This window comes from Portunus trituberculatus, chromosome 17 (assembly GCF_017591435.1).
Source record: "Portunus trituberculatus isolate SZX2019 chromosome 17, ASM1759143v1, whole genome shotgun sequence".
Taxonomy (NCBI): Eukaryota; Metazoa; Arthropoda; class Malacostraca; order Decapoda; family Portunidae; genus Portunus; species Portunus trituberculatus.
The window spans coordinates 22542875-22552683 of NC_059271.1; the positions used below are offsets into that span (position 1 = coordinate 22542875).

Below are 9809 nucleotides of genomic sequence, written 5' to 3' on the forward strand. Positions count from 1 at the left end.
GGCATTTGTGTTTATGAGAGCAGTACCTACCTACCTCCACTAAGGGTACAGTAGAAAACCGTCTCGTAGTGTACTTAAGGACTTGATGAGAAGTAAATTATGGTGTTTAAGTTTGGAGGTTTAAGGTTCGTAGTTAAATTCTTGTTTTCCCTAAGTCTTACAGCATTTCTTTTGTTAATTGTTGTTGTTATTTTATTTGATACGCATTTTGTTTTGATTTTATGGTTCTTGTTATTGTTGCTGTTATTGTTGTTGCTTTTTTTGTCATTTTTTTCTGCTTTTTATTTTTTTCTTGCGTTTTGTTAGTCTTTCTATCTTTTTTTTATTGTAAGTTTAAATTCAATATTTTTTTTTCTTCTTGTTGTTATTCATATTTTTTTTTGTTTTCTTATTCATCTGTTGCTCGTATTCCTGTTACTGTTATTTCTGTTTTATTTCTCTCTCTCTCTCTCTCTCTCTCTCTCTCTCTCTCTCTCTCTCTCTCTCTCTCTCTCTCTCTCTCTCTCTCTCTCTCTCTCTCTCTCTCTCTCTCTCTCTCTCTCTTTGTCTTTGTTTCCTCTTCTACTGTCCCTTTATTTTAACCACACAGCTCACGTTTTTCCTCCTCCTCCTCCTCCTCCTCCTCCTCCTCCTCCTCCTCCTCCTCCTCCTCTTCCTATTGAACTTTTCCCCAGTAGTAATTCGTACCTTTGTCCTTTTTTACTCCACAGATTTTCCTTTTAACGTTTCATTTTTCGTGATTTTTCTTTCCTTTTTTTCTTTTTTTTAGCTGTTGGTTTACTTTCCATGTCCGTCATTTATCTGTCTTTGTGCTTATTTCTTTTTTCCTCACATTTATATACACCTCGTCGTCGTCGTCCTCCTCCTCCTCCTCCTCCTCCTCCTCCTCCTCCTCCTCCTCCTCCTCCTCCTCCTCCTCCTCCTCCTCCTCCTGATAATGGGTGTAGTAATCATCATCGTCTGTTCCTTCTTTTTTGAGGACGAACTTCGACTTGGCTCAGTTTCAAATGTGTTTTATACGCCGATGAATCCTTGGTCCTGAAGACACATCCTCCTCCTCCTCCTCCTCCTCCTCCTCCTCCTCCTCCTCCTCCTCCTCCTCCTCCTCCTCCTCTTCCTCCTCCTCCTCTTCGTCAGCCGCATTTCTCGTTCTCCTCCTCTCATTCACCCGTCGAGAGGAGTTGAAAGAGATGTCAACACCTCTCCTGCTTTTCGTCTACGCTTTACTGACTGCCGGCTTGGTTGTAGAGAGAGAGAGAGAGAGAGAGAGAGAGAGAGAGAGAGAGAGAGAGAGAGAGAGAGAGAGAGAGAGAGAGAGAGAGAGAGAGAGAGAGAGGGAGAGGGGAAGGGTTGATTAAGATAAGGAAGAAAGAGAATGAATGAACTGGAGTAGAAGGAGAGGGAGGAGAGAAAGGAGGAATAGGTCAATAAATAGATGAAGAAGGAAACTTGAGAATGGAAGAATACAGAGGATGAGAAAAGAGAAGAAAATAGAGGAGAATAGAAGAAATGAGGCAGAACAGAAGACAGAAATAGAGAGAGGGGCTTAGAAGGAATGAGAAGGAGACTGAGAGGAAATGAGAGGCATGAATAGGGGAAAAGGAAGAAGATAAATAGGTCACTGGAGGATGAAGAAGTGAAGCAGAGTGGAAGAAGGTAGAGAAGGAGGAGGAGGAGGAGGAGGAGGAAGAGGAGAAAGAGGAAGAGGAGGAGGAAGAGGAGTTCGATGGAGGGCAGGGATAAGGGAGGAGAATCAAGGGTGTGTGTCAGGGAAAAGAATAGTCAAATTAAGGGAGGATATGGAAGTAAATAAGCTTCCATAGGTCAGAGGAGTAATGGGAAGCACGGTGGCACGGCTTATCTATTGTACGGAGGGCGGGGTTCACGTCTGGGTCCAGGAGAGAGTGGGGAAAGTAAATAGGAATACCCTGACAGCCTCTCCCAGAACGCTCCTTTTTTTCCTCTTGCTGTTCAGACCGAGCGGGAGGACAAAAAAAAGGAGAGAAAAGCGAGATGTTTATTGAGGTAGGACAGGCGTGGAGAGTTTATTGTGTTGCATGTAAAGAAAGATAGGAAGAGGAAAGAGAGAGAAATAAAGAGAGGAGATATAAATAATAGATTGTGCATAACGTTCCTCTGTGTTTCCTCAAGCATCATGAAGACTACAAAATGGGGAGGAACAGTAATTCTTGCTTTTACTCTTGTTTTTATTTTTTTTATATATAATAGTAGAGCTTCATAAGAACGTCAGGAAATGAAAAAAAATTACAAGAAATTATCAGGCCTCTCTTTTTTTTTTTACTTTCTTATAACTTGTTTTCATTAGTAGAGTAGTAAAACAAAATAAAAGAGTAAGGAAAATTACAGGAATTCATCAAATGTACAAGAATCAGTTCCTGCATGAAGCGCACACACACACACACACACACACACACACACACACACACACACACACACACACACACACACACACACACACACACACACACACACACACACACACACACACACACACACACACACACACACACACATAGATAGATAAATAGATAGATAGAAAGATAGAGATAGATAGATAAATATTTCCCATAGCCAAATATTACAGTAATAGGAGGGCTTGGAAGGTATGGTCCATCAAAATGTTGTCCATAAGAACCTGTAAATGGCTTAAATCAGAATAAAACTTGAAACACATAAAACATCCATTTATACAAACAAACACATGAAACAACTAAAGCAAATCAAGCTATTTCACACAAAAATCCCCCTACCCCAAACACACACACACACACACACACACACACACACACACACACACACACACACACACACACACACACACACACACACACACACACACACACACACACACACACACACACACACTCATACCTTCCCAACACACAAAATCATTACCCATTATCACCCACAAAAATAATCCACCTACATTTTTCTCTCATTTTTCACACCACCAGACGACCACTGACTGCATTGTACCACGCATCACACCACTGTCCATCACTAATTGACTCCTTTGTATTGCCTGCACTTCAACAATTACCCCTCATTACATTTATTCCCACGCTTCTCCTGTCATGGCTGTGTTCGGTGGGAAATGAAACACAAGGAACACTCCATTATTGTTACCTGCTAATCTAAAGTGTTAGGTGAGATGGACAGACGTGTGGATGGACAGTCATGTGTTTGGAGACTGGACAGACGCAGGAGGAGGAGGAAGAGGAGGAGGAGGAGGAGGAGGAGGAGGAGGAGGAGGAGGAGGAGGAGGAGGAGGAGGAGGAGGAGGAGGAGGAGGAGGAGGAGGAGGAGGAGGAGGCTAAATGCTGAAGGACAGATGGATTGATGGAAGCAGATAATGATGATTGATGTCACGCCACCATCCATTCATGCAAAATCAACCGTCTCTCTCTCTCTCTCTCTCTCTCTCTCTCTCTCTCTCTCAAGACGTGGTAGCAAAGAAGAGCAAGAGAGAGAGAGAGAGAGAGAGAGAGAGAGAGAGAGAGAGAGAGAGAGAGAGAGAGAGAGAGAGAGAGAGAGAGAGAGAGAGAGAGAGAGAGAGAGAGAGAGAGAGAGAAATGTGTGTGTGTGTGTGTGTGTGTGTGTGTGTGTGTGTGTGTGTAAGAGGAGGACAAGAAGCAGATGTATAGCCAGTATGAGATATGAACGGCAAATTGGAAATAACAGGGAAAGAAAGAAACAATTCCCATGCTTTATTTTTTTTGAGGGGGATGGGGGGCGATGATGATGGGGGTGAACTTAGGAGGAAGAGGAAGAGGAAGAGGAAGAGGAAGAGGAGGAGGAAGGAAACGGTAGGGACGGTGTGGGGTACAAAAAATAGGTTAGAGTAGTGGCGTATGAAATATGTAGACGATTAATGGAATATTATGGAAGGTGAAAGAAAGGATTCATCTTTTTCACAGGAGGAGGAGGAGGAGGAGGAGGAGGAGGAGGAGGAGGAGGAGGAGGAGGAGGAGGAGGAGGAGGAGGAGGAGGAGGAATAGGAGGAGAAGGAAGAATACAAAGGAAGGAGGAGGAGGAGGAGGAGGAGGAGGACGACGACGAGGAGGAGGAGAAGGAAAAGGAGCACAAAAAATATAACTTTTAAGTCACACAAAGAATAAAAAAAGAAGTAGAAAGAAGAAAAAAATGGAGAAAAAAAAAAGTCGCACAAAGAAATGAGAAAGAGAGAAAAAGAAAAAAATGTTGAAAATAAAGAAGGAAAAAAAATGACATTGGAAAAAAAAGAATAAACAGCAAAGCAGAAGATAATATTAGACGATATTAAATAATTCTGGTCTATTTATAATGAGGAGACAAAAGGAACGAGAAAGAGAAAGAGGTGGATGGAGTGGAAGAGAAAAAGAATACGAGGTGGTTGCATGAAATATAGACAGCGAAAGGGAAATAATAAAGGGTTTCCGGAGTGGCATTCCTCTCTCTTTTATCTTCTCTTTTTTCCACCCTCTGCTTTTTTCCCCCCCTCTGTTTCTCTCTACCCCCCTCTCTCTCTCTCTCTCTCTCTGGCGTGGTTCACCAAAATGGGACCTTTTTGTACGGAAGTTAATTGTCTCCCCTAAAATGACGTGTTTACATAGCCCGTTTTCTTTGTCTTGTTTTACTTTGGGTAGTTTTGTAATTTCCTTTTTACTGGCTCGATATTATTTTTGTATCGTGTGTTGTACATTTTCTTTTTTCTTACCTTATATTCTTACTTTAACCCCTTCAGTACCATGAGGCGTATTCATATTCATTCTGGTTATTATTTGGTGATTTTGTACAGCTTCAAAAACTTATGACGGGGATTAAAATAGGGAAGACTTTGGCCATTAATCTTCTGACCTCCATTGACGCTTCCTAATGTCAATAAAATGTTCTAATCGTACACAAATCTCAAGGTAAAAATGTGGCTTAATATTGAAGGAGCTCATTTTTTCTATGTCCTTGATATTTTTTGTTTTTTTTTTTGCTTAATTTATTTTAAAGGGCTATTTATTGCTATTGATTGTCTGTTATTCGTTTATATTTGTGTGTTTGTATGGTTTGTATAATATATTTTTTGTTTGTCTGTGTTTGATATTTCTACGTATGTAATCTTATTTATATTTACATATTATTATTATTATCATCATCATTATTATTATTTTATTATTATTATTATTATTATTATTATTATTATTATTATTATTATTATTATTATTATTATTATTATTATTATTATTATTATTATTATTATTATTATTATTATTATTATTATTATTATTATTATTATTATTATTATTATTATTATTATTATTATTGTTGTTGTTATTATTATTATTATTATTATTATTATTATTATTATTATTATTATTATTATTATTATTATTATTATTATTATTATTATTTCACTGTAGTCTTTCACTCTAACATCTCGTCAGTAGATTAATTCATTTCTGGCAAAAGAAAATAAAAAAATACTTTCATATGTGACACCAGATAGGTCTCCCTTCCTTCCTTTCTTCTCCATTCACCTTGCTTCCTTCATCTTTCCTTTTCCTACTTTTCTTCCTTTCTTCCTTTCTCCTTCACAAACTCCCTTTCTCCATCCTGGCCTAGCTTCCTGTTTCCTGTTCTCCTCTCTCTCTCTCTCTCTCTCTCTCTCTCTCTCTCTCTCTCTCTCTCTCTCTCTCTCTCTCTCTCTCTCTCTCTCTCTCTCTCTCTCTCTCTCTCTCTCTCTCTCTCTCTCTCTCTCTCTCTCTCTCTCTCTCTCTCTCTCTCTCTCTCTCTCTTAATCTACTAATTACCTCATATTTCATCCTTTCCCTCATTCTCCATCTCCATTCCCCTTTTTACCTACTTTCTTTCCCTATTTAAACTTCCTTTTTATTTTCTCCCCTCTATTCCATGAATCATACTCTTGGTTCCTCCTTCCTTTCTCCTCCTCTTCTGTCCTCCTCGTTCCTCGTTCCCTGTTTTCTCTCCCTTTGCTTCCCTCTCCTTCCTGACAAATTCATACGTAATACTCCCGTTGGTCAAAGTCTAAGACCGGCGCCAAGGGAGCTCGGAAGGGGAGATAAATGGGTACTGGAAGAAGGAGAGGAAGGGGGATGGGGGTGTGTAGGAGAGGAGGAAGAAAGGGGGAGGAATGATGGTATGTAGAAGAGGAGGCAGTAAAGGGGGAGGAGAGGAAGGGTCTGGTGATGTGTATGCGAAGAAGAAAGGGAATATTGTTTGGGGAAAGGTTAGAGAAGGAGGAAATGTTATGTAGACGAGAAGGAAAGGGAGGAAAAGAGAGGAAGAGAGGGAATGCTGTGTGGAAGAGAAGGAAGAAAATGGAGGAGAGACAATGAGGACTGTTGCGTGGGAGGGTAGGGAAGGAAAAGAGAGAGAAATGGAGGGAATGATATTGGTGGAATGGAGAAAGAGAAATGCAATTACCTGAAGAACTTGAGATTGAAAGTAAGTACTGAATTTAAGAGATGTAGGATTTGTGGTAGTGCAGTGATTGGGAGTGAAAGAAGGCATTGAACGTAAGCGGTTTAGAATGTGTGGTAGTGGGATGGGACTTTGCAGATTATAAGTAACTTTGTTGTGTTGGTAATTAACTGAATGATTACAGAAGTTATTTTTCTTTGCATATTGTGAGTGAAAGGGAAATAATTTACTTGATAATCTCTCTTTTTTTTTATCTATCTGCATATTTTTCTTTCATCATTGGCGTTGGAAACCTTAAGACTTATTTAGATATTTATAGAAGGGATTGTTCTTTACAGATTATGAGTGAAAGGGAATTAGTTTACTTGATAATCTCTCCTCTAGTATCTGCATTTTTTCTTATCACTGGCAATCGTTTATTTGTTTGACTTTTAAGGAAGGACAACTTTATGTGTATTATCTGTTTTCACCATTTTTGTGTCATTGCGTTAGGTGAGCAACTTTGTCTGTGCTTATTAATCGCTTTGTGGTGACATCGAAACTATTTACGAAGGCAACGAAAATTACGAGTCGGATTTTCATGGATGTTTTTCATTCTATCGGTACGGCAGTCTTTGTTATGTTGCTCCTAGAAATCAGAGACGCACTCATAAGAATAAAAATACTATTAACTTCTACTGCAGCGTATTGAAATAGTCACGAAGAGGTATGAAATAAAACAACACTTAACAATATCACACTGCATGCTAACAACACCAGGGTATAGCATTAGATTAACCATAATACTGAACAAAAATGAAAATATCTTTCGTAATAAATATGAACAACCCTCCTTTGTTTTTGTTTTTCTCACTGGTGTTTCAAAATGCTACTCAGAACGTGCACTAGACATTTTTATCTATACTAACGAGCCATCGCTGTCAGAGGGTTTAAAACATACAGTAAGTTGAGTCCTGTGTCATGCCATGCTGAGGTTTGTGCTTTTTCTTCCTTACAGTGGCGTGTGACGGTCGACGCAGCGGACACGAGCAAGGGGGAAGGAACGAACAGAATATAGAACGGACTGAAAATAGTGTGCAGTGTACGACCATAACGCACCCATGAGTCTCACTCAGGAAGCGGCAGGAGTCACATGGGCTTAGATCATAATGCCCAAAGTCTGCCAGTGAAGGAAACAACAGAACCAGAGCCTCACTACTCTTCCCAGTGCTCTGTCCCGCTCTGAAAGACATGGGTTAAGTCCTTCCACTCTCTCTGTAGCCAAGTATCCCGCCCGTACCAAACCCTGGAGCCCACATCCACGCCCACACAGCCACCCGCCCTCCTAAGTGTTGTTTTGAGTTAGTGCGAGATTGTAAAGCGGCGAGGGATAGCGAGACGAGGACCAGGAAGAGGACAGTCACACTTTTAGTCACACTCAGCAAGCCTTCAAGATGAACAGCGTGCAGAGTGGTGGCGACACTTCGGGGCCTAAGAAGGGCAAGGAGGAGGTGAGTAACTGAGCTCTTATTACTGTTGTTGTACTCCTGAAGGGGAAGAAATGGGAGAGGAACCTAGAGAATTGAAGTTAAGACAGGTATTGGTTACAGTGACTTTCTTTTACTTGAAGGGAAAAATGAAGGGAAACTATAGATGGTCTTGAACTGAGTAGCTTCCTGGTGGGTGATGAAGGGAGGGACGGAGGAGGAAAGGCAGCGTGTGGTGGTGTCCTTGATGTCACTGTGTTTCTTTTTCGTGTTTCGTGTTGAGTATTTATATTTTAGTATGGAGTGTATATTTTTTTCTCCACATACCCTGTGCTTACTTTTCTACTGTTGCGTGCTTTATGACTGATATCGTTGTGTGTGTGTGTGTGTGTGTGTGTGTGTGTGTGTGTGTGTGTGTGTGTGTGTGTTTGCAAAGGAAGTAATCTATTCTCTCATCTCTCACCTACAGGCCAGTTTAATGGTTTATTTACTCACATGTACACCGTTTTATTTTTTTTATTTTGCTCTACAAGTTTACCAATTAATTTCTCATTTTATATTGTCTCCCTCTTTACATTATAATCTGGCATGATCTTCCCTATTTTCTTTCTTTTTTTCATCGTTTTCTTTCGTCCCACACTACTTCTTTGTGCCTAACTGTTATTTTCTCTATCTATTACTTCCCTCATCTTTCTGTTATCTTTACTTTTTTTTAATGATTTTGGCCTATGTTTTTTATTGTTTTATTTGCTCTATGCACTTGTTTCATATTTACGTCTTTCTTTATAATTCCTTATTCCACTCTCTCTTCGTTTTCTCATGTATTTTTTTTCTTTTTTTTTTTAATATCGTGTTTAAAACTAAGGAATGATTGTTATTGTTTGATCACACACACACACACACACACACACACACACACACACACACACACACACACACACACACACACACACCAAGTAATTGTATGTGTATATATAATGATATTGTGTATCGGATGTAAATTTTTCTTTTTACTTGTTTTTTCTATTCTAAATATCCATGAAATTGTCACTAATGATAAATAGCCAATGATTTATTTCCTTGTTTTATTTATGCATATGTATATTACCTATTTTTCTTTATTTTTCTAATAGTTTACATCGCAGTTGTGTTGTTGTTTACAGTTGAAATGGTGGTGGTGGTGGTTGTTGTGGTGGTGGTTATGGTGGTGGTGGTTGTGGTGGTGTTAACAGTCCACTCACTCAACCATCACGCTCCTCCCGCCACGCTCGGTAAGTACTGGGTGTTGTGGTAACTGTGGTGGTGGCTGTGGTTGGTGTTGCTGGCCTGGGTGTGGTGGAGTTGTGGTGGTGATGGTGGTGGTTAGGAGGAGGAGATGGTGGTGGTGTTGGTGTCGTTGTTGGCATGTTGTGTACCCTGCTGTAGCGTCACTGTTGCTTGGGTGTGGTGGTGGTGGTGGTGCAGATGGGGTTGGTGTGGTGGTGATGACATGGTAGTGATGTGGTGATTCTGTGCTGCTTTGGGTTATGCGATGGTGGTGACGGTGGTGGTGATGTCTCGTGTTGTGCTCAAAATGTGACGCAAAATGTGCAAGGGAAATCATAATGGTGTTGTAATCCTGTTTCGGTACTGTAGAGTCAATGTGCTGCTGTAGAAACGAATGCTGTGTTGTTGCTGTTACCTGGCCAGTGTGGTTGCTTTGTTATGTAGAGTGTTCTGTTGCTTTCCCTGTGTTGCTTAATTGTGCTGGTGTGTGGTGGTGTTGTATGGTGTTGATTGGTGTACTGTGGTGTGTTCCTTAGGTGCTGTGTGATAAGATTTGATGCAGACTAAGTGTGGTGCTGTTGTTGCCGTTTAGTGTGTGTGCGGAGGAGTTATGGTGATGCGGTGATGTGTACAACAGCGCGTTAC

The 9809-nt window shown here is 40.3% G+C and overlaps 1 long non-coding RNA gene across 1 annotated transcript in view; it reads left to right on the top strand.

Annotated features, from left to right (window-relative positions):
• The window catches only part of LOC123504841, a 192960-nt gene extending 185030 nt beyond the window's left edge, over positions 1-7930 (top strand). Inside the window, exon 3 of the long non-coding RNA XR_006674975.1 lies at positions 7430-7930. This is a non-coding gene — a long non-coding RNA (uncharacterized LOC123504841). The remainder of the gene's footprint in view (positions 1-7429) is intronic.
• Positions 7931-9809: the final 1879 nt, after the last annotated feature.